The sequence below is a fragment of the Podarcis melisellensis genome (assembly GCF_964234715.1).
Source record: "Podarcis melisellensis genome assembly, chromosome: 5".
NCBI classification, from domain to species: Eukaryota; Metazoa; Chordata; class Lepidosauria; order Squamata; family Lacertidae; genus Podarcis; species Podarcis melisellensis.
In genome coordinates this window covers 6,710,642-6,735,646 of record NC_138537.1, presented here as the reverse complement: position 1 = coordinate 6,735,646, position 25,005 = coordinate 6,710,642, and the positions used below count along the sequence as shown (strand labels likewise).

The 25,005-nt window shown below is 46.7% G+C and overlaps 1 long non-coding RNA gene and 1 pseudogene across 2 annotated transcripts in view; one reads left to right on the top strand and one right to left on the bottom strand.

The window, feature by feature from the left end:
- LOC309370626 (cytochrome P450 2D28-like) overlaps positions 1-25,005 on the top strand; it is a 293,948-nt pseudogene that overhangs the window by 123,455 nt on the left and 145,488 nt on the right. The gene's annotated exons all lie outside the window — the stretch shown is intronic.
- On the bottom strand, positions 13,522-15,317 carry LOC309370017. The gene is made up of 3 exons (XR_014168356.1): positions 15,199-15,317; positions 14,967-15,105; positions 13,522-13,660 (listed from the first exon to the last, which is right to left on the bottom strand). It is a non-coding gene; the product is annotated as an uncharacterized lncRNA (long non-coding RNA).

Below are 25,005 nucleotides of genomic sequence, written 5' to 3'. Positions count from 1 at the left end.
AACTTCATACAGGGAAGTTTCTTTGTCGAAAAATGGGACTCCACTGCGCCATCTGGTGTCATAGTGTTATAATGCATAGAAAGAGCTTTATCTTTACAAATGTAGCCGAGTCCCAGGAGAAAACTTTTACTTCCCTTGATCTGGACACTATATTTCTGCTGATGCAGCCTAGAACAGCATTAGCTTTTTTTGCTGTTGCATCACACTGGTGATCTCTTATGTATTGAGTTCAATAGGATCCAAAATGCAGCAGTCTGATTGGTCCTAGAACAATAGGATCCAAAATGCAGCAGTCTGATTGGTCCTAGAACAATAGGATCCAAAATGCAGCAGTCTGATTGGTCCTAGAACAATGGGATTCAGAATGCAGCAGTGTGATTTGTCCTAGAACAACGCAGCAGTATGACTGGTCTGCAGGAGACACCCAATCCAGCTCCAGATGGAAGTGAATCCACAACCTGATTGGCCTACAGGAGAATTCCAGAATTAGCCAATCACATGCAGCACATTGTGTAAATAATGTATATAAAGCAGATACTTTGGGGAAACTTTCATTCCTCCTCACCACTATGAGCTGAATAAAGAGCATGAAATCCACTCTCGACTTTGAGTATATTTCATGACCCGTGTTAAGCTTGTTGCCCACAGAAGACCTCAAGTGAAGGAGACATTGTTGTTGCAGAGTTTCAGAAAAGCAAACTGTTTTACACTTCTTTTTTTCAGCCCCAAAATTGTGAAACAGGAGACATGACAATATCTTGCCAGCTTTCTGTACATGATAACGTGTTCAGGAGGAAGATGCTTTGCAAATGTGCTTTGCAAACTGCAAGCAGCAAGTTTCATTCAGCCCAGGTCAAAATCATTTGCTCCATATCTTCACTGTTCCCTGGTCAAGAATCCAAGGAGTTTTCTTGGAACACCCCCAACCCTGAAATTTTTATCCTAGAGATTGAACAGGTAGCAATCACCAATGATATGAGCTGAAAGAATAGCATTCTGATAAAAGTTAAATGATCCACTTTTGCTGGAACACTTAACCAGATTGTGGACTCTTGTTCATGACTGAGCCCAGAACCTTTGTTATCTATTTGTGATTAAAAAAAATGACTTACACAAAAATGACTTCCAGACGAATAGACTGTGATCCTGGGTCCTAGTATGGCTCCATTGAAGGGGGGAGAAACATAGATTCTGTTGATGTGCATGAGCTAATTTAATTTGAAACATTCACTGAAAGCAAAATCTGTTTTGAGAATAAAAGTCCTATATGTTTTCAAAAGGTCATGTTCATGCCTTAGAATCTAAGGTGGCCCCCAGATGTTGATGGGTTCCAACTCCCATCAGGCCCAGATAGCACAGCCAAAGGCAGGGATGATGGGTGTTGTAGTCCAACAGCATCTGAAGAGCCTGCAAAAGCAAAGCAGGTGTGGTCTGATCAGATGTTTTCAAACTTGCTGACTACTCAGTGCCTATTGAACCAATCAATATAAAGTGCCTATTGTCTCCCTGCTTATTTAACTTATATGCAGAATTCATCATGCAAAAGGCTGGGCTGCATGAATCCCTAGCCGAAATTAAGATCGCCGGAAGAAATATCAACAACCTCAGATATGCAGATGACACAACCCTGATGGCAGAAAGTGAGAAGCAATTAAAGAACCTTTTAATGAGGGTGAAAGAGGAGAGCACAAAATATGGTCTGAAGCTCAACATCAAAAAACGAAGATCATGGCCACTGGTCCCATCACCTCCTGGCAAATAGAAAGGGAAGAAATGGAGGCAGCGAGAGATTTTACTTTCTTGGGCTCCATGATCACTGCAGATGGTGACAGCAGTCACGAAATTAAAATATGCCTGCTCCTTGGGAGAAAGGTGATGGCAAACCTAGACAACATCTTAAAAAGCAGACTTCCGGGTTGGCGCCTCCAGCAATGGCTGAATTCCTCTGATCGGGAGGAATTGCTTCGTGGAAATTAGGGTCTGGCCGCCACGGCGAAGGCAGGGACCCACTAAAAATCCCAGGCAGGAGAAGCCTGTGAATGTGGGATTCGGCTGGCACCTTTTGCGCCTCCCCTACTCGCGGGGAAACCCAGTTTCGGGGATCCGGAGCGACGTGGGGTGAGTGACGCGGTGCTTCGAATTGACTGCTTCTTTCACAGAGTGAAGCCGCATTGCTGTTGCTGGAGAGCGCTGACTTTTTCCTGTGGACAATTTGATCTTAAAACAACTACCCGTGAGTAGAACGGAAAATTGGATTTTTAAATGTCTTAATTTGGCACCCCTTTTGTAAATAGACTGAAGCAAAGAGGCTGCAAGCTAAAGTCTTGGAAAGTCCTCAGTAAAGGGTTAAACTTCCATCGGCTAAAATCATTAAACCCCCCTTGGAGGCAGGAGAAGAGGGGGGAAATTTTGGACCGCGTAAGCCTGCAGGAGAGGAAGTGAAGAAAGTTAAATTACCACTGCTCTGAAACTGGAAATGGGCTGCTAGTAAGTCGGACGTTTTGGGAAAGCTCATTGACTGTGAATAAAACGTTTGTTGACAGTTAAATAAGAGAAATACATTGTTTCCATTGTTTCCTGCGTTTAAAAAGGAGTAAAAGTAACTGAAAATTGAAACTAATTTTATCGCTTGAACTGTGCTTAAAAGGATTGATACAAATAGAAATTGTTTACCTCTAGAGGGAGCCTTTGAAACTGTTACAAGAGTTGAGCTGGGGGAATCTCCAGCTGCAAAATAAAAAACCGTGATAACCAGGGATTGACCTTGGATCGGTATGAATGTCGACAGAAGAAGCCTTAGTGATTGCATTATGCAAGATAAGTGATTCATTGGGACAGCTCCATAAGAAGACGGTTGTGATGACTATCAAAATTGATAACTTGGGACAAAAAGTGACTAATTTGGGACAAAAAGTGAACATCTATACAGAAACTATTCAGGAATCGATACAGGAATCTACTTTGACATGGCAAATTGTGGAGAAGGTGAGGGAGAAAGTTGTTGTTGTTGAACCTAAAGTAATACAAGTGGTAAAGGAGAGAGCCCCAGCCTTACAGAGGCAATTTGATGAATATAGGTTGTTGCCTTCTATGACTGAATTTAGAGAAAGTCAGATTTTGAGGATTGGAGCCCTGCTTGGACTGGAGAAGGAAAGTTGGATAGATCCCCCCATGCAGGGATGTACTGACCTTTGGGACCTGGACTTGGGTCAGGAGGAGATTGGAGTTGTGGGGACCTTCAGATTTGGAGGGATTTTGAAACACGTCCTGAAATATCTTTTGGATTTTAGTTTGAACTATGGAGATTTGGCTGTCCTGTCGAGAAGGAATAAAAACATTGCTAAGTCGGAGCTTCCCCGAGATCTACTCTTCAGCATCAAAGGAAGGGAATTAAGAACAAGATCAGCAGAAGACAAAGTAAAGTGCATGTATAAATATGAAGAAGATCTGCAGAAGGGACTTGGAAAAGAGTTAAGAGCCTCGGACAGAAGATCACCAGGTTGATGCACTATATGGAATTGACAGAAAGGACTGGCAGAATCCGAGACCAGGGAGAAGAGACGGTGGAAGAAGATTGGAAAAAGTTTAAAGTTTATTTATAGAAATACTGTAAAATTAATGAATGTTAGAAAAATGTTGGAATGAAATTATATGACTTTAATAGAAATGTTATAAGGAGTTAAGCACAAATAAGTATTATAGTATTGTCAGGGAACTGCCATCAGAGCAAGAAACAGAGGCAGGGCTCCCGAGCGATGCCAGAGAGGGGACGAGCAGGGGGGAAGGATTTCAACATAACACCCATAGAGCAGAGAGGGAGATGGAGGAATTGGTGACAGGACTCCAAGACCCTTCCCCCGAATCTAGTGGAGAGAGCGCTGGGACACCCCTGCCTTCCCCTTACTTGCGCAGACGCGTTACGCGCAGAGAACATAGGCGGAGACTCGGGGTCAAACAGCTTCTATGCTGGAAGAGATTCAAGAGACGCCCACTCTCGGATTCTGCAAGTGACTAACAGGTCACGGAGGGCCAGCTCCGACCCTAAGCATGGTTGGGCAAGCAAAATAACTGAACTGAAGTAAGGTTACGCACAAGTAACCCCTCACATCCATTACAGCAATCCGAGAGTCACTGCTGTTACTTGTGCGCAAGCAGTGGAAACATGAGCCAGACTGGAGGCGCCGGGGCAGCGGAGCCTGCTGCGGGGGCGCAGGACCTACTCAAGAGGAACCAGGAGCTGGAACGGCATGTAGCACTGCTGATGGCGCTGCAGGACGAGAGGCGCTCCCAAGACACGCAGGTTAGACCCACTCCAGTGGCAAGGAAGGTGCCAGGACTAGTACACAAATTTGGGGGGGAGCCCCAGAAATATAATGGATTCCGAACAGATATAGAGTACGCCTTGCAGCTGCAGCAGGATGACTTTGCTGACGAGACAGCGCAAGTGGCGTATATCGTGGGGAACCTTGAGTGCAGCGCGCGGGAATGGGTTAGACCCCTAATGGCCGCGCAGAACCCCGCCATGAAGGACGTTCGGAAGTTTCTTCAGGCAATGGACGCAATGTATTCTAGCCATTTGGGGGAGAGCGTGAACCAGAGGGAGCTGCTGAGATGCAAGCAAGGGGAACTTTCCGTGAGAGACTACTGGTCCCGCTTTGTGATGCTAATACACCGGTTCGAATGGGATCTAGATAGCCCTCCCATACGGATGCTGTTTGAGGAGGGGTTGTCCCCAGCCGTTAAAGATGAGCTCTCCCGCGCGCCCCGCCCAGAGACCATGGATCAGCTGACAAAAGCAGCACTGGCAATAGGCGCTCACCAGGAAGCGCGCGCTTTGGAAAGGCGGGAAGGGAGGGGAGAGCGCCACTCTGACTACCGAATTCCAGAGATGCCTAAGCTGCCTGCCGATGACGTAGTGCCAATGGAAATCGATGGAGCACGGGTGCGCGAGGTTTCTGGCGCCAACCAAGGAGGCAAAAGGGAGGGAAAGGCTGGGAAAAGCACCAAGAAGTTTGCCAGGGTCTGTCCACCAAGAAAGGCTTGGCAAGGGATGGTGGGAGCTGCTGGAAGCGAGGAGGAGGGGGCAGAGGAAAAGGTGCAGGGAAACGCCAGCGCTTGACTGCCCACTGGGGGGCGCTGCAGCCAAGCGAACAGATAACAGAAGTGCCCCAACCGGACCCACCCAAGGTTTCTATAGCGATAGATGTGGTGCTAGAACTCCCAAATGGACACCCAGTCAAGGTGAAAGCAATGCTGGACTCAGGCAGCTCCTGTAATTTTTTTAGTAAGGAGTTTGCATTGGAGCACCAGATCCACCTGCTGCCACTTGATTTCCCACTCCAAGTGACCACAATAGATGGCAGGGAGCTGCTGGGAGGGGAAGTGACACATCAAACCCCACCTATGAGAATGAGTGCATCCAGGCACACAGAGACCATTGCCTTTCACGTTGCCACACTGGCGGGACCCCCGATAATACTGGGCATGAGCTGGCTAGTGCTACATGATCCAGTGGTGGCCTGGCACCAACGGACAGTCACCTTCGGGTCAGCGCACTGTTTGGAATACTGTCTAGGGGGGGAGAAACCCAGGGTGAGGTTGGCCAGAGTGGCAGGAACTACACTGAAGCAGAGAGCGGAAGCGCTGCCACAGTACGCAGATTTACAGGAAGTCTTCAGCGAGAGGGAAGCGGACAAGCTGCCGCCACATAGGCCCTTCGACTGCCAAATCAACCTGCTCCCTGGGGCGCAGCTACCGGTGGGTAAGCTTTATGCCATGTTGGACAGAGAGATGCAGGAGTTGCGGGACTTTATTGACAAAAACCTAAAAAGGGGGTTTATAAGGGAATCTAAGGCAGTAGGGGGGAGCCCTGTGTTTTTTGTAGACAAGAAAAACACGGATCAGCTTAGGCTGGTCGTGGACTATCGAAAATTGAACCTTGTATCGGAACCCGTGACCTTCCCAATGCCCAGAATTGATGATATTCTGACTAGGTTGAGGAAGGGCAAGATCTTCACCAAGCTGGACCTCCGGGGAGCATACAATCTGATTAGAATAAGGAAGGGGGAGGAATGGAAAACCACCATGTTCACCCCCCTAGGGGCCTTTGAGTACCTAGTCATGCCATTTGGATTACAATCGGGCTCAGCCTGTTTTCAAAGCTTCATGCACCATGTGCTGGGACCCCTGCTGTACAAAAACTGTGTAGCATTTCTGGACGACGTACTGATCTATTCGGACAACGAAAAGCAGCATGTCCAGGACGTCAGGGAAGTGCTGAAGAGGCTACTAGAGCACCAATTGTGGGTCAAGCTGGAAAAGTGCCAATTTCACGCCAGTGAGGTGGAATTCCTGGGATACAAGTTGTCGGCCAAAGGACTTGCCATGGACCCTGGCAAGGTGCAGGCAGTGCTGGAATGGAAGGCCCCTAAGACCCGGAAGGATGTGCAGAGGTTCCTCGGGTTCAGCAACTTCTACTGGAAGTTCATCAAGAACTTCGCCCACTTGACAGCACCCATCACGGATTGTCTCAGTAGCAAGAAGAAGTTCGTCTGGATGGAAAGTGCCCAAAGGTCCTTCGAAAAATTAAAGAAGGCGTTCGCATCGGAGGAACAGCTCCTGCACGTGGATCTGCAGAAGCCGATGAGGCTGGAGACCGACACATCAGACAGAGCTATTGGAGCAGTGTTGCTACAGCCGGGACGGAGCCAACACACCTGGAGGCCGTGCGCCTTCTTCTCACGGAAACTGAACAAATCGGAGCATAACTACACGGTGTATGATCGCGAACTGTTAGCTATTTATGCAGCATTTCGACAGTGGAGACATATCCTAATAGGGGCACAGCATAAGATTCAGGTTTGCATGGATCATAAGAACCTGGAATATTGGAGAACAGCTTGAGTGCTCAACCAGAGACAGATTTGATGGGCACAGGAGTTCTCCAAGTTCAACTTTGAGATCAAGTACGTGCCGGGGGAAGAGAACGTGAGGGCAGACATGCTGTCACGGAAGCCCGAGTATACGGAAGGAGAAGGACCGCCGGAAGCGCGACACGTGTTCCCTGAGGAACGATGGGTTTGCGGGGGAGCGTTGGCTGGGAAACGAGAACTAACCGAGCTGATTCGCCAGGACGAATTCGCCCAAACCAAAATCAGGGAACTCAGGGGAACTGGGGGAGATCAGGGAGGCTTTGAGGAGAGGGAAGGACTGCTGTATTACAGGGGAGCAATGTATGTGCCCGGGGAAGCCCTGCAAGAAAGGGTTCTCAGACAGCTTCATGACAACCCAACAGCGGGGCACTTTGGGCAACACAAAACCATGTTACTGGTTACGAGGAAATTATGGTGGCCAAGGGTGAGGGAAGATGTACGAGAGTATGTACGGAAGTGTGACCGCTGCCAACGGGCCAAGGGAGAGAGGGCGGCCCCGGCGGGGTTATTGGAGCCCTTACCCACACCGGGAAGACCCTGGGAGGTGGTGTCGATCGATTTCATGACCGATCTACCCAAATCTAGAGGGAAGACAGCAGTCATGGTAGTAGTAGATCTGCTAACCAAAATGTGCCATTTTATAGCGTGCTCACATGCAGTAACGGCCGAGGAAACCGCCCGGTTGTTTATGGATCACATCTTCAGGTTGCATGGGGCTCCTTCAAGGGTTATCTCCGACCGGGGGAAACAATTTACCTCGAGGTTCTAGAGGAAACTCATGAGCTTATTGCAGGTGGAAGTGGGATTCTCGATGACGAGACACCCGGAGACCAACGGGCAAGCAGAGAGGGCGAACAGCATTTTACAGCAATATCTACGCTGCTACGTCAACGAGAGACAGAACGATTGGGTAGAGAAGCTAGCACTAGCGGAGTTTGCGTATAGCAACGCTGAGCATGTGTCCATGGGGATGAGCCCGTTCATGGCTAATTATGGGTTGCACCCCAGGGCTTTTCCTGGGAGAGGGGAGGAAGGGTGGAGCGTGCCCGCTGCAGAGCAGTTTGTGGAAGAAATGGAAGCTTTGCACCAGCAGCTTAAAATGAACCTGGATAGGGCCAAGGAAGTGTACAAGAGACAAGCAGACAAACGTCGCCGGGAAGGGGAGACCATTAGGGTGGGGGACCGGGTGTGGTTATCCACACAAGGCTTACACTTCAAGGGCGGGTGTAAGAAACTGAGGCCAAAACGGCTGGGACCATTTGAGGTGACCCACCAAGTGAACCCGGTGGCGTTCCGGCTCAAGTTGCCAGAAAGCATGAAGATCCACCCGGTATTTCATAGGTCACTGCTCTCACCGTACAGAGGGGAGCAGAGGGTCCGGGAGGCAGGAGGGGAAGGGCTCACCCACCCGCTAATGGAAGAGGGAACACCACCATGAGGTAATGGAGATCCTGGATTCGCGCTGGCGAGGGCGGCAGGTGGAGTACCTAGTGGCCTGGGAGGGGGAACCCGAGTCAGAAAACACGTGGGTGCCTGCAGGGGAAATAGATGATGGATATCTGGTGGAAGAGTTCCACAACAGGTATCCGAGGAAGCCCAAACCCCTTGAGAGATTCTGGGAGGAGCAATTTGCCACCACCGATGAGGAGGAGGAGGATTTCGTGGGTTTTCCGGCTTCCCAGGAGGAAGGAGGAGAATCGTCAGGAGAGGAGGAGTCAGATTGGGAAGTCCCGCCCGTGAGAAATTGGAGCAGGTGGGAAGCGGGGTTTGAGTCCACTGACGACGACAGCAGCTCCTTTCAGGGTTCCCGGCATCGTCGGCTGAAGAAGGGGACAAGGTCCCGTCACAGGGTCAGGCCGGGGGTGAAGGGGGTCCTGGGGAGGAGGTGGATGTCAGGGAATTGCCATCAGAGCAAGAAACGGAGGCAGGGCTCCCGAGCGATGCCGGAGAGGGGACGAGCAGGGGGGAAGGATTTCAACATAACACCCATAGAGCAGAGAGGGAGATGGAGGAATTGGTGACAGGGCTCCAAGACCCTTCCCCCGAATCTAGTGGAGAGAGGGCTGGGACGCCCCTGCCTTCCCCTTACTGGCGCAGACGCATTCCGCGCAGTGAACATAGGCGGAGACTCGGGGTCAAACAGCTTCTATGCTGGAAGAGATTCAAGAGACGCCCACTCTCGGATTCTGCAAGTGACTAACAGGTCACGGAGGGCCAGCTCCGACCCTAAGCATGGTTGGGCAAGCAAAATAACTGAACTGAAGTAAGGTTACGCACAAGTAACCCCTCACATCCATTACAAGTATTAATGGAAAATAAGGTTAAAATAAGTTAAGAAAATTATATGACAGAAAATAGAGAAAGATGGAAAGGAATTGCTGAAACAATTAACAGAAGTGGAATACAAAAAGGGAGGTGAGAGGAGGTCGATGAAACGAGGGAATGAAAGATAGGGCATTGAAATGGTATGATGTATGTTTTTAAATTGTTTTTTGCTTTGTTTTGTTTAGTCTAATGTGTTAATGTTGTGTTGTGTATTGTTTATATATTGTATTGTATTGTATTTTCCTTCTTTTGCTTCTTTTTTCTCTTCTTCTCTTTTTCTTCTTTTTTGTAAGGTTTAAAAGTAATAAATATTATTATTATTTTTATTTTAAAAAAACATATTAAAAAGCAGAGACATCACCTTGCCAACAAAGGTCTGTATAGCTAAAGCCATGGTTTTCCCTGTAGTGATGTATGGAAGTGAGAGCTGGACCATAAAGAAGGCTGATCGCCGAATAATTGATGCTTTTGAATTATGGTGCTGGAGGAGACTCTTGAGAGTCCCATGGACTGCAAGAAGATCAAATGTATCCATTCTTATGGAAATCAGCCCTGAGTGCTCACTGGAAGGACAGATCGTGACGCTGAGGCTCCAATACTTTGGCCACCTCATGAGAAGAGAAGACTCCCTGGAAAAGACCCTGATGTTGGGAAAGATGGAGGTCACAAGAAGAAGGGGATGACAGAGGATGAGATGGTTGGACAGTGTTCTTGAAGCTACAAACATGAGTCTGACCAAACTGCGGGAGGCAGTGGAAGACAGGAGTGTCTGGCGTGCTCTGGTCCATGGGGTCACGAAGAGTCAGACACGACTAAACGACTAAACGACAACAAAATTGAACCAATGATATCTGTAGTCATTATTTAGCACTTGAATACTGAGCAGTTAGGCATAATCTAATCCACAAATATCTTTGCAATAATCAGGTCAGTCAAGCCCCAAGCCAGTATTCCAAGACCCAAGCATATCTGTGGAAATAGTTGAGCTCAGTTTCCTAAACCCTTGTCTGATACCATCCATCTACACATATTCTGGAAACAAAAGTTACTGAAACAATTTGTTGTTCTATACCTATATATCTCAATGAAAAAACATGTTTATTAAAAGCTGACTATTTATTTTCTGTTTCTATTTATTATTTTCTATTTCTTATTTTCTCCCAGACTTAGAAAGATTGTCCACCAACTGGGAAAACCAACGTCTCTCTACTTTCAATTTCCCGTATTCTAAAATTGGATTTATATTTTGTTTGTTTTAGTGAATCCATCGCACTAATTTTCAAGATTAGTGAAGCACACAGCCAAGGACTCTGTAAGCTAAATGTGCTACATATATAGTAAATGTATAATATACAAACAGATAGCTGGAGGTTTGCAGAATTTGTAGCACTTTTAGTTGAGGTGGTCAAGTACCGTATATGCATTTGGAGAGTGCCCCTAAATTCCATACTGACAGACACTTCAGGTGATTTACACGAATTGCATACTTTAGTAGTACTTTGGTCTACTTTGTTATGTGAAGTATCATAGACTGTCAGAAATTATCTAAGTAAATGTTTTATCTGTGTTAATAACAGTTCTTTTCTTTTGAAGAGTTGGAAGAATGTCTACAATAGTGTTGTGCAGTTCATTTTTAACTTAGGCATTTTGTAAGCTCTCTGTTAGAGTTGCTTTTTAGCCTAACATTTTTGTCACACCTCTTATACGCATGCTTCAAATCAGTGGCATGCAGTGTAATTTTCCGTAGGGGAACAGTTAGGGCCTGAGGTGTCGGCTTCCAAGGGTAATTGTGGGGAGGACGTCATGTATTTGAGCACTGCGCCTCCCTCCCTAAACCAGGCTGAAGCTTCCTGTTCTTTGAGAAGGAGGCACCAGTGGAACTAGCCTAGTCCCCCAGGGCCTCTGACAGCACATGACTGCTTCAAACATTGCAGCAATCAATCCTTGTTTGCCATAGAGTCTACACTCCAGAGATGGCACAGCCCATTTGAAATATACTCGGAGTCGAGAGTGGATTTCATGCTGTTTATTCAGCTCATAGTGGTGAGAAGGAATGGGAGTCCCCTCCCCCCGAATGTCTGCTTTATATACATAATTTATACAATGGGCCCCACGTGATTGGCTAGTTTCCGGGATGCTGCTGTAGGCCAATCAGGTTGCGGATTCACTTCCACCTGGAGCTGGATGGGGTGGCTCCTGTGCACCAATCAGACTGTTGCATTCTGGATCCTATTGTTCTAGGACCAATCAGACTGCTGCATTCTGAATCCTATTGCTCTGGGACCAATCAGACTGCTGCATTTTGGATCCTATTCAACTCAGTACATAACACCATTTCAACTCCCTGGTGAGCAGCAGTTTATACACCAGTTTCTGCTGTGTTAAGAGATGTTTATCCCCATATCAAAATACAGTCATACCTTATTTTGCAGCCGGGATCCATTCCGGAGCCCCAGCCACTAGCCAAAAGGATGCAGGGCAAAGTGCACTGTCTGTGCACACACGTGGAGCTGTTTGCACTTCTGTGCATGCATGAAGCATGATTTACCGCTTCTGCACATGTGCAATCGGCAAACCCGGAAGTTACCCATTCTGGTACTTCCGGGTTGCCGTGGACATTTGCCGCAATGGACGCTATTCAAGGCGGATGTTTGCAAAGGTATTACTGTAGCACTGAGAATATTTCTCACCAAGCCAGGAAGTGTAGCATCTTGTGAACATAGTTTCAATAAGTTAAAACTCATGCAAAACTACTTAAGATCAAGTATGAGTGAAACCAGACTAACAAATCTAGCAATCCTGTCCATCGAGTATGAACTAGCATCAAAAACAGACTTTGATGAAATTATTACTGAGTCTTCTTCAAATAAAGCTAGAAAAATAAAGTTCTAATCATATCAGACTTTATTGAGGAGATTCCTACTTGAAGCCAGAGTTGAATAAGAACTTCTAACGTGAATTGTGAATAATGTTAATAGTTTTCTTATTTATATCAACCAAATAACACAGATGTTGTGAAAGCAATGCCATTTTACATCATATAGTATTATAATATAAAGTTATCATTGTGAAATAAATCAGTATGATATTTTTCTACATTTCATTTAGGCCTATCTGTATACTGTTTTACAACTTAATTACATTAAAAAAAACTGTCAACTGCCATTTAAATGTCATTGGCTTTCCTGAAACCTTTTATTAAGACATAATAAATTAAATATTGTATTTTCTGGGAAAGAATTCAATACAAGGTGAAGTGTGTGAGGAATTGAATGGCACAGGGTGGGGTGGGGTGGAGGAGAGGCAGAAAGAAGAGCTAATTTTCCATGCTAGGGAGCGCAATCTGGACAGTTCTGTCAGGGGCGCAAGATCACCAAGCTAATGCTCTGGCCCCAAGCCACCAACCTAGAGATCCCCTTAGCTTGCCAGTGCCTTGCCCCATTCTGCTGACCAGCAGTGCCACTCCAGCCAGAAAGATGCTTCTTCTGCTCTGGCCCACTCCCACCTGTGCTGCTGCTGATGTCATTTCCTGGAAGCAGACCAGTAAGCACATCTACAGATCACAACATAGCTTGGTCTTCTGCATTTACCTGCACCAAATGGCAGATATTCTTCTCTGTTCACGAATTGTCCATCCTTGTCCAAAAAATGATTTGGGTTGAACTCTGCAGGTGTCTCCCATCGTGTGGGATCAAGAAGAACAGAGCGCAGATCTGGAATAATCATAGTCCCTTGAAAATAAGAAACAAGTGACTTGGAATGCATTCATATCAATACTTTTTTTTTAATTGTCCCACACTATCCCAAGACTAATCATTGCAGAGACTGATCTGAATTATTATTATTATTATTATTATTATTATTATTATTATTATTATTATTATTATTTTGGTGGGTGGCTTTGTATTCATCACTGTAAAAACTTTCTGTACAGGCAGGAACACAAGAGGACTTTCCCCCACCTCTTTTAAAATGAAAGCTCACAAGCAGGATGAGACCTCTGGCCACTACATGCTCCTCCCCTGCCACAATTGCCCCATGGAATGGCACTTGCTGATGGTGAAACATGTCTGCAGATGGAGCTCCTGCTCTTCCCCTTCAGATTTTTGACTAGACAGGAAGTTCCTGTACGACTGGCTGCATCTCTCAATATGAAACCTTTTGCTGCTCTTTGTTCTTGGGCTACAGGGGTGCAGCTGTATCACACTGTTATACCTTGGGAATGAGAAAACCACGCAGCTTCAAATCCTTTGTACATTGCCTAGGGAACCCAAAAAAACTGGCAAATTTAAAGCGCTGCATCTCACAAATCACAGCATTGGTGTAGGGCAGTTTCTTCTTATCTTGATAGCAGATTGAGTGAGCAGAACCTATGACATCTTCTATTTCCTTGTGCATTTTATCTGAAGAGAATGATGGAAACAGAAGATTTATTGTGAATACTGCATTTTATTTCAGATGGACATTTAATTTCCTTGAACATCTTCCATAAATCTCTGTGAATGAGTCCCAGGGTCTTGCATTCAAAGCCTACCTTGTCCTCCAAAGAGTTTAAGTCAGTCTATATGGTCCTTCCCCGCTCTAGATCCCAGGTAAGAAAAGGTTGAAAGTGAAGCTCATCTCAGTAGTTTCTGGTTGCCAGAACTGTCTGGATTTGCTGAAGGACTGGGATCAAAGGCTGTCATATATTCATTCTCCACCCCCTGCCCTCAATATTTCCTACTTAGTTTCACTAATACTCATTTCCTCATCTGATCTTTGGCTAGCGTCACTCATATACAGGTAAAGGTAAAGGACCTCTGGATGGTTAAGTCCAATCAGGCCTAGGGAGCTGGTGTTTATCCACAGACAGCATTCCGGGTCATGTGGCAGCATGACTAAACCACCTCTGGCACAACTGGACACCATGATGAGTGCCAGAGCACACAGAAATGCTGATTACCTTCCCACCGCAGCACTACCTGTTTACTAATACTGGCTACATTGGCAGAAGCTGGGACAGAGCAAAAGGAGCTCACCTGTCTTATGGATTCGAACTGCCAACCTTCTAATCAGCAATCCCTAGAGGCCCAGTGCTTTAGACCACAGTGCCACCCACATCCCTCATGTAATGGAGCACGGAGAGGCAGGAATGAGGCTCAGTCACTTATTTCACAGCAGGAGCATTCTTGTACATTTGCTGCATAAAGAAACTGCTAGCAGATTTGCAAAACAAAACAGGTGGTGGTATGGTATCAAACTGGAGGGGGGAATGTGTTGATTCCTGCCTTGCAGGGGGTTGTATTATAAGACCTTTGGGGTCCCTTCCAAGCCTAATATTGTAGGCTTCCTTATAACAAATGCAGAGCATTGCCATTAAGCTCATCTCCAACTATAAACTTCCTAGAGACATTTTTTTCTGTTACTTGACTATTCTGCTCATTCAGTGAATTTAGGGCAAGGCCCATGGTTTCCAACCAGTCCCAGATTTCTGGGCATTTTACTTTTTTTCCTTCTGTTAATTATAGGTTCTAGAAACTATGTAGGAAAATGTTGGTGGGAAAAATATATTTCCAGACATGTAAGTCAAAAACATTTAGCTTATTTCAATATCGTTTACCTTCCATAATTTACATCATAAACTCACTTTTAACTCTTTCCGATATGAAACCTTTAAAGAACTATGCTCCAGCCTAGTGGTCAAGAGAAGCCCTGGCTCTCCTCTCTCACCTTGGATATCTGGATGACTTGCCAGGAGAAGTGCCCATTTCAGAGAACTCCTGGTTGTGTCCGGCCCTCCTACAAAGAGGTCAAAAATGCACTGGGCCAAGTTTTCTTCATCATAGGTGGACTCTGGGTCATTCCTGCTCTGGTGTTGAAAATGGGGAAAGTGACATGTCATTTACATGCATTACATTCTGCCCTTCAGCACTTTATCTTCTTTCCCCACTTATTACCATACCAGGGTGGCCACACATGCTTCATGAGAGGTGGGGTGCCCTCTTATAGTGCCTAAGGTGAAATGGGAAGCTGCTGCCACCCCGCCCCCACTGTTGCTGCCCTCACTCGCTGGATCATCACCCTTTCGTGGTGAGTGGGCTTTCACATTCCTATGACCCTTGGGAGTGAAGACATTGGGAATCTCGTACTCCCAGCAGGGTCACCCAAGGCAGTAAGGTCAAAGAGGAGGAGCTAGACAAAGAATGACCCAAGAAGTCATCAACGGCAGAACAGGTGGGTGATAACAAGCGGTATGTTACAACGGCTGTAAAGGTGGACGAAGGCTGCAGCAGATAAGAATTTACCAGTTGCCATGATAACTCATGCCATCAGAACAGAGCCTTACTTGCGAAGACTTGTTGGGTGTAGTGAAGGGTTAACCTTCTGTCCCTCGAGCCTGAGAGGAGGCGCTTACAAGGGAAGTAAGCCAGGACTTGACGAAAGCAGCTTGAAATGCTGTGTACTGAGTGGAAATTGAAAGCAGTCTGTTACGACGCTGCAAGCAGAGAGAGAAGATGCAGCTTAACTCAGATGGAAGTTGGAGTTTGTAAATATGCTATTTTGTGCCAATAAAAAGATATTAGGACAGAAGAAACGTTTGGGATTGATTTACTGATTTACTGGTAAGTTTCCATCATCTCAAACCTGGGAACGGGGTGTCAGGACAGAAATTGTTGGAGACGTCCATTGATTGTAAGTGGAGCATTTTGACAGATAGTTAAAAAAGAGAAACAAACTGACTTCAATGTTGCCTTCTGCATTCTAAAGAAACAAAGTATTTGAAAATTGAAAGTAACTTTCTTTTGTTGGATATGTTTGAAAAAGATGGATACAAATAGAAATTGTGTCCCCTAGAGGGAGCTTGTCAATTTGTTGCTGCAGTTTACTTGGAGACTTTACAGCTGCGAGATTGGGATCGTGGGACCAGTCGCTTGACCTTGAATAGAAATGTGTTGGGAGGAAGTTTTGGTGACTTGCCTTTTGTAAGACAAATGCTTTGCTGGAGCAGTTGCATGAGAATACGAATTTGATGAATGAGAAGTTGGACTTGATGACTGCTGTAGTTAGTGAATATGGATTAACAGGAAATACGGTCACAGAAATTATACAGCGACCAACTCAGGAAACTGGTTCGACTGGGCAAGTGCAAGGGCAGATGAAGATGGAGGAGGCTGCGATTGCACCTCAAGCAATACAAAAGGAGAGACCCTAAGCCCTGCAGGAGCATAAGCCGCTGTTTTGGAAGATTGAACTTGGAGTGGGCCCGAGAGAGCCTGGAGCTAAGGAGGCTCTCAACTTTGGTGGGACTCTGAAACATGCTGATAACCATTTTTTGGATAACTACTTTTCGGATTACAATGATGATGGCGGGGAGTGGGACTGTGGGGAATGGGCTAGTCTGATGAGGGACGATGGAGATAACTATTGGTTGGAATCCCCCAGAGACTTACTCCTCAAGGAGAAAGGGAAGAAATTAAGAAAGAGACCAACAAAAGACAAGGAAAAGTGTAAGCATAAACAACAAGAAGAAAATCTGCAGAAGGGGCATAGAAGAGAATTAAGGGCCTCGGGCATAAGATCACCAGGTTGATGGACTGGATGGAATGGACAGTAAGGACTGACAAAATCCGAGACCAGGAACAAGGGACGTTGGATAAAAATTAGAAGAAAAAAAAGTCTATAAAAGGGAAAAAAAAGTTTAAGGCATAAAAATAAAGTAAGAGAGGCCTACAATTCGGATAGGAAAAATGACTTCCAGGTGGAAAAATCGAAGTTGGAAACAGAATTGTTAGAACCCAGAGCTAAGATATTGTCGAGAATGTACAATCTGCTGTTGAAATGGAATACTGAGGATGAAATGGTTAAATCTGCTATGATAAAATGGGCACAAGATATTGGTCATAACATTATGTTTGCTGACTGGGAACGGTTGTGGACCACCAGTATGAAATTTACGGCATGTAATGCCTTAAGAGAAAATATTATGAAAATGATTTATAGGTGGTACATGACCCCAGTCAAGCTAGCAAAAATTTACCATTTGCCAGATAATAAATGTTGGAAATGTAAAGAAACGGAAGGAACATTCTTTCACCTTTGGTGGGCCTGCCCAAGGATCAAGGCTTTCTGGGAAATGATCTATAATGAACTGAAAAAAGTATTTAAGTATACTTTCCTAAAGAAACCAGAGGCCTTTCTCCTGGGCATGGTCAGTCAATTGGTGTCAAAGAAGGATAGAACCTTTTTTATGTATGCCACAGCAGCAGCAGGAATACTCACCGCAAAGCACTGGAAGACACAAGACCTACCCACCTTGGAAGAATGGCAGATGCAAGTTATAGACTATATGGAATTGGCAGAAATGACCGGCAGAATCCGAGATCAAGGAGAAGAGCAGGTGGAAGAGGACTGGAAGAAGTTCAAAGTTTATCTACAAAAACATTGTAAAATGTATGAATGCTAAGGGCATTGTAAATGAAATGAAGGGGTTCTAGTGATTAAGATTAATAAGAGTATAAAGGGAAGGATAAAGGATGAATTTGAATAATATGATAATTGCTGAACTAATTTTAAAGTGGAATACATGAAAGGAAGGCGGGTGGAAGTAAAGAAAATAAGATTTGGAAAGTTATTAACTTGAAACAGAGTTTTTTTAATTTTTAATTTTCTTTTTTATGTTTTTATTTTTTTATATTCTGTCTTTTTGTTTGTATTTTTGATGTGTGTGTTTGTTGGTTTTCGTGATTTTAGTTAATTTTATTGTTGTTAAGTCTTGTGAAACTTAATAAAATATCATTTTAAAAAATAAAATAAAAGGAAAAAAATATTTTTGGAATTAGTGTAAAACTAATGAAACATTAGGGAAAATGTTGGAATGGAATTATCTGGTTTTAGTAGAAAGGACATGAGGAGTTATGTATAAATATGTTTTAAATTTAGAATTTTAAGGTTTATTATGGTAAGATAAGGTTAAATAAATTAAGGTAAATTGAATAACAGAATATGGTGAAAGATGGAAAGGATTTGCTGAGTTAACTAATAGGCTAGAATGTTAAGATAAATTACTTAAATAAGAATTGAGAAAGATGGAAAGAATTTGCTGAAACAAAGAATTAAGTTAGAATACAAAAAGGGAGGTGTGAGGAGGTCAAAGAAATAAGCAAATGAAAAGATGTAATATGGGATTTGTATTCTCTTTTTTTCATTTTTCATTTTTTGTTGTGATGTTGTTATATTGTTGTTGTTTTTTCTCTTTTATGTATCTATTCCTTTTCTTATTTTTTTCTTTTCTTGTATTTTTGAAATTTTGAATAAATATCATTCTTTTAAAAAAAGAGGACTATTATTGACTCATAGCAATGTCTGGAGCTGAAGATGGTGGGAAATATCACCTAGCAGAACATGGGACAGCTGGATATTATCTTGGAATACAATTGGATATCATACTGGAATGAACATTTAGAATATTTTGAATACACCCATGAAGTTGATATCTGGCCAGTGAAAGACCCTATGTGAGAGGCAGGGTGGGAGACTGGGGGAAGAAAGGGAAGCACCCAGGTGAGAGCTGGGAGCCACTCCCTTCTGTGTGAGACAAGAGTTAAGACGTACCTTTGAGAGAGGTCTTGGCATTTCTCTCTCTCTCTCTCTCTCTCTCTCTCTCTCTCTCTCTCTCATTTCTTTGTTTTTATTTTGGTTATTTATTTGTTTGTTTTAGTCAGTATGCTGAAAAGTTTCAGCAAACAAACCCAGTTCAGCCAATTTTTCCCACACCGTTTTTAAGGATAGAATGTGTAATGTCAACCAGTTACTAGTTCTACTGGTTCCAGCAGGCGGGATTTTTATTGAGGGTGAATTCTGTGCCATATTCTTGACGAGAATATTCTGCTTTTTTAGTTCTTCTGTAATGCTTCCTGAACACTCCCGCATTATTGCTGTCTGGGGAAACTATATCTATTGCAAAAGTGCGACAAAAATAAGTCTGTGCATATGTAGTTTTCAGTAGAAAGTTAAAGGATGTGATAGAATGGAAATGAAACTGTATGACCACCTCAAAAATCTATGCAGGCATAAATAGTATTGAAAATGGAGTTGGATGTAACCACCTTGAAATTATTATGACCACAAATCAGGATGAATGCATAATCAAAAAGTTTTCTGGAGGAATCCTTTGCTACATGAGTCCGTGCCCAAAAGATGTTGGAAGAGCTTGCCGAGAGAAGCAGTCTTTTTTGCTTCTTAGAGATGCCATAATCACCCAAATCTCCACAAGTGCTGAAGCCAGGTTTTCATACACCCCAACTAATGTGTCATATGATGGCATGAGGACTAGCCACACTTAATTTAAAAAGATATCCAGCGGGAAAATCCGGCTAGGAAAGGAGTCAGTGCTTTATCTCTCATTAACATTCTGCACTTGCTCCTCAGGCTTCCTGCCATGCCTTCTTGCTCTCTGAAGTTACACAGAATGATTGGTGCTGATATTATTCTTTTAATTCCTGGCAATTGAGCTGTAATGTATGCCTATGATTAATAATAATAATAATAATAATAATGTCAGGGTTTCTGGGAGAGAGGAGGAGATGACAGAGGAGACGGAGAGCGAGTGGGAGGAGGGGCAGAAGGATGAGGAAGAAGATGACGGAATTCTAAGGGAATCCACGAGTCTGAGCAGCGAGTCAGAGGATTCTCAAAAGGGGGTTACCTTAATCAAGCAAAGGGGAGGAGAAGGGAGAAGCGGAGAGGAGCCCAGTGGAAGACAGACGCAGCAAGAGGCGTCTCAGCCGGAACGGAGTAAAGGGGGTGGAGTCGTCAGCCTCTCGGAGGGAGCAGGATTAGGAGAGAACAGAGAGAGGGGGTTGGAGCAAGGTGTTCAGCCGGAAAGGGTGGAGAGCAGAACAAGGGGTGGTGTAGCGGTCGAAAGAAAGGTCAGCAGCAACGTACGCGCGCCAAGTTCAAACGTAGAGGCGCGCGGAAGTGGAGAGAGCTCAGGGGAGGAGCCCGGCCCTAAAGCCAGAAAGAGGGGGGAAGAGGCGGCAGAGGATTCAGCTTCAGGCGAGTCACGGAGAGAGGGAACCCAGGGGGGCAGGAAGACCCTGCGGAAAAGAAAGGAGAGGAAGAGGTGGTCTAGAGCCAGGCTATTAAGTTGGTGCGGAAGAGGGGAGGAGTCAGAGGGGACTTCAGCGGTCTAACGTGACAGACGTACGGCCACAATGCTGAACTGTATGAGAAGCAGAAATCTTCAATAAACTTTTCCTGTAAATAAACTGCAACGGAGTAAGGTCTCTTGTGAGCTGGGACCCATCCTGGGTGGCCGTGACAGTAAGTCCCCTCTCAAAAAGCAAAAATTTTTTTTTGCGAAGCTCACGAACGGGAGCAGCCATGAGCGCTGAGGAGCAGCTGGTTGCACTGCAGAATCAGGTTACCGCTCTCACATCGGCAGTCATTGCTTCGCAGAAGAAGAATGACGACTTGGAGAAGACGTGCCAGGATTTGCAGGCAAGGTGGGAGCACGCGGACAAGGCGGGGGCCCCGGGATCCAGAGCGGAGGGCATTGCGCTTGGACGGAGGGGGGGTGCCCTAGTTCCGCATTTTAATGGCAACTTGCAAGACTATCCCAATTTCAGAGCGGACGTCGTATATGCACTGCATTTACTCCGTCACGATTTTAAAGATGAGGAGGAGAAAGTGGGGTTCATTGTTTCGCACCTGCATGGGGAGGCCAGGGCTTGGCTACGCAATCTGTGGCGCGAAGATGGACCGGCCCGTCGCAATTCAACTGCGTTCATCAAAGCGATGGATTCTTGTTTTCAATCCTCTGTGGATGTGGACATTGCGCGCCGTCAAATGCACGGGCTGAGGCAGGGGAAAGCGACTGTGCGCCAATACCATTCTAAATTTTTTGCATTGCTCACCGCCTTAGATTGGCCAAAGGACAGTAGGCCGGTCAGAGATCTTTTTTGGGAGGGATTGAGCCCCCCCATCAAGGATGAGATCGCTAGGGGGGACAGACCCCAGACCCTAGAAGACGTGGTGCAACGGGCTTTAGCTATTGGAATTCGACATGAGGGACGTCCGTGGCACGAGGAGGACGGGCCCCAAGCGCGTGCGCAAGCGAGGACTCTCCCTTTTGTGCACAGGGATTTCAGCCGTGCGCACCCCTCGCCAATGGGGAAGGACAGTGAGGAACCAATGGAGATTGGTGGTGCTAGGGCTCAGAAGCCATCCCAGAGCCCTGTCCCTGGTGCAGCCAAAGCGAAGCCTCCTAGAGGAACCAGGAAGTGTTACATCTGTGACAGTGCGCACCATATGGCGAAAGAGTGCCCCCAGAGGCTCCAGAAGCACACTGCAGCACTGGCAACTGTGACAGCGGAGGTGCAACCAGGGGAGCAGCTTCAGGGAAACGACAGTGCCTGGCTGGAAGCAGAGCTACTGGGGCTCAGCCAGGCGGATCTGTAGACAAGCCCCCAGCATCACCGCAGAGTGTGGACCCTTTGCCTCCCAAACCGGCAGTTCTGCTCACAGCAACACTCCAGCTGCCTGATGGGAGACTCCTCGAGGTTCCAATAACGATCGATTCGGGAAGCAACGCCGACTTCGTGGGACTGCAGTTCGTTAAGCAGCACAACATGGCGCTCCTGCCTGCAACGACGCCTCTGAACGTGGTCACGGTAGACGGCAGGAAGTTGCTGGGGGGGCAAGTGGTGCAGCAAACCCCTCCCATGATGATGCAGATTGGCAACCATCGAGAACTTATTAGTTTCAATGTCACCCACTTATCGGACACACCCATCGTGTTAGGCATGAGTTGGCTGGAGAGGCACAGTCCCGCGGTTGCGTGGTACCAGAGGCAGATCACCTTTTGTTCATCGTATTGTGCTCAGCATTGCTTGCAGACCGATCAGGGAGGAGAAGCCGAGCAGCAGTTGCATCTGGGTATGGTGCAAACAGTGCCTCACAAGTACCAGGACTTCTTGGAGGTTTTCTGTGAGAAGGAAGCTGACAAGTTGCCGCCTCACAGACCTTACGACTGCGCGATTGATTTAGTGCCGGGGGCGCAACTGCCTGCTGCCAAGCTGTACTCCATGTCGGAGGACGAAATGCAAGAGCTTCGGGAGTTCATAGACCACAACCTCAAGCGCGGTTTCATCCAGGAATCTAAAGCAGCGGGAGGCAGCCCTGTTTTCTTTGTGAAGAAGAAAGACACGCCCCAAAAAAGGCTTATAGTGGATTACAGATTCATAAACAGCTTGACTAAGCCCAAAGCTTTCCCCATGCCCAAGATTGACGACCTTTTAGCGACCGTCAGGAGGGGCAAGATTTTCACCAAGCTGGACCTACGTGGAGCTTACAATCTCATCCGCATCCGGAAAGGAGATGAGTGGAAGACCGCCATGTTCACCCCTCTGGGCACATACGAATACAGAGTCATGCCTTTCGGTCTCCAAAATGGCAGCCACGTTTTTCAAGCATTTATGCACCACGTGCTAGCAGGTCTCCTCTACAAAAAGTGTGTCTGCTTTCTCGACGATATCCTGATTTTCTCGGAATCGCCGGAGGATCACGATAAGGACGTGAGGGAGGTCCTGCAGAGGCTGAAGGAACACAGGCTGTACGCCAAGTTGGAAAAATGCCAGTTTGATGTCAGAGAGGTTGATTTCCTTGGCTACAAGTTGTCCGACGAGGGACTGGCCATGGACAGGGCTAAGGTTCAAGCGCTGTTGGACTGGAAAAGCCCTCGAAATCGGAAAGAGGTCCAGAGGTTCATCGGCTTTGCCAATTTTTACCGCAAGTTTATTAAAGGTTTTGCGAACGCGACGGCGGCTATCACTGACACCCTCAGTTCCAAGAAGAAGAAGTTCGTCTGGACCGAACAAGCGGAGCGGTCCTTCCGGACGCTTAAAGGTCTTTTCGCCTCCGAAGAGCAGCTGCTCCACGTGAATCCCGGCAGACCCATGCGGGTAGAGACCGATGCGTCAGACAGAGCGGTTGGGGCCGTTCTTTTGCAAGAGGATTCACAAGGCAACTGGAGACCGGGTGCGTTCTACTCCCGGAAGCTCAGCAAGACGGAGCGCAATTATACCATATGGGACAGGGAGTTGTTGGCCATTCATGCAGCTTTCAAAGCGTGGCGACACTTCTTAATAGGAGCCAAGCACACGGTGCAGGTCCGCACGGATCACAAGAACTTGGAGTATTGGCGGACGGCTAAGTTGCAGACCCAGCGACACATGCGCTGGGCGGAGTTCTTTGCGGACTTCGACTTCAAAATAGAATACATCCCAGGAGACTCCAATGTTATTGCAGACGCGCTGTCCCGAAAGCCGCAATACTTGGAGGAAGCAGCTCCAATCGCAGCAAAGCACATTTTCGCACCGCAGGCGTGGACGTGCGCTACCATCGCAGTCGACCTGGACGCGGTGCGACGCGCGTTGCAAAGGGATCAGTTTGCACAGTCTAAGATGGAGGAGCTACGCGGAGGGTCGCGAGACAACGATGAGTTTCAATTGCATGATGGACTTTTGACTCGTAAGGGTGCCCTTTACGTGCCCACCGACGATCTTCGAGCCAAGGTTCTGCAACAGTTGCATGACGCCCCTAGTGCAGGCCATTTCGGCAAAGAGAAGACGATGGAGTTGGTGGCTAGAGACTTTTGGTGGCCCCAGATGAGAGGAGAGGTGGCGGACTACGTCGCCAGGTGTGATATCTGCCAGAGGTCCAAACCAGTGCACCAGAAGCAAGCGGGATTGCTAGAACCGCTGGAGACACCGCAGCAACCGTGGGAGAGGGTAGCGTTGGACTTTGTTACAGACCTGCCCAGCTCCAGAGGTAAGACGGCGGTGTTAGTGGTGGTGGACTTGTTCACCAAGATGGCGCACTTCATCCCTTGTGCCAAGGTGGCGACGGCAGAACAGACCGCAAAGCTCTTCATCGATCACGTCTTCAGAGTGCATGGACTTCCGCAGTCCGTCTTGTCCGACAGGGGGCGCCAGTTTGTTTCCACTTTCTGGCGAAAGCTTCTGGGCATCTTGCACGTCAAAATCAACCTGACATCGGCGAGGCATCCACAAACCAACGGTCAAGCGGAGAGGGTCAACGCGATCATGCAGCAGTACCTGCGGTGCTACGCCAACCAGCGACCTGCGGCGTGGGTGGACTATCTGCCGATGGCTGAATTCGCCTACAACAACACGAAACACGCATCCACCGGGGTGACGCCTTTCTTCGCGAACAATGGCCGTCATCCCAGGACCTTCCCGAGATTTGCGGCACCAGGAGGGGGGGGGCCTCAAGATGCCGACCAGTTTGCAGCGGAGTTGCAAGAGGTGCACGAGGAGCTGCGGAGACATTTGGAGCTGGCAAAACAGGCGTATAAGGTGCAGGCCGATAAGCACAGGAGGGCGGGAGAGGACATCCAGGTTGGGGACTGGGTGTGGTTAGCAGCCCACGCGATGCCGGCCAGGTCATTGGCCAAGAAGAAGTTAGGACACAGGCAGCTAGGGCCATATCAAGTTGAGGCTAAGATCAATCCGGTGGCTTTTCGTCTAGCCCTTCCGGAGGGTTCCAGGGTGCACCCGGTCTTTCATAGGTCGGTGCTCACTCCCTACAAAACCCCACACAGGTTTCAAGAGTCAGGAGCACCCCCAGAGCCACGTAGGAGGGCACCTGAGAGGGGGGAATCGCCAAGACCAGGACCTCTTAACGAGGTCACAGAGATACTGGACTCGAGATGGGGGGAGGAGGGAGTTGAATATTTTCTCGCCAAGGA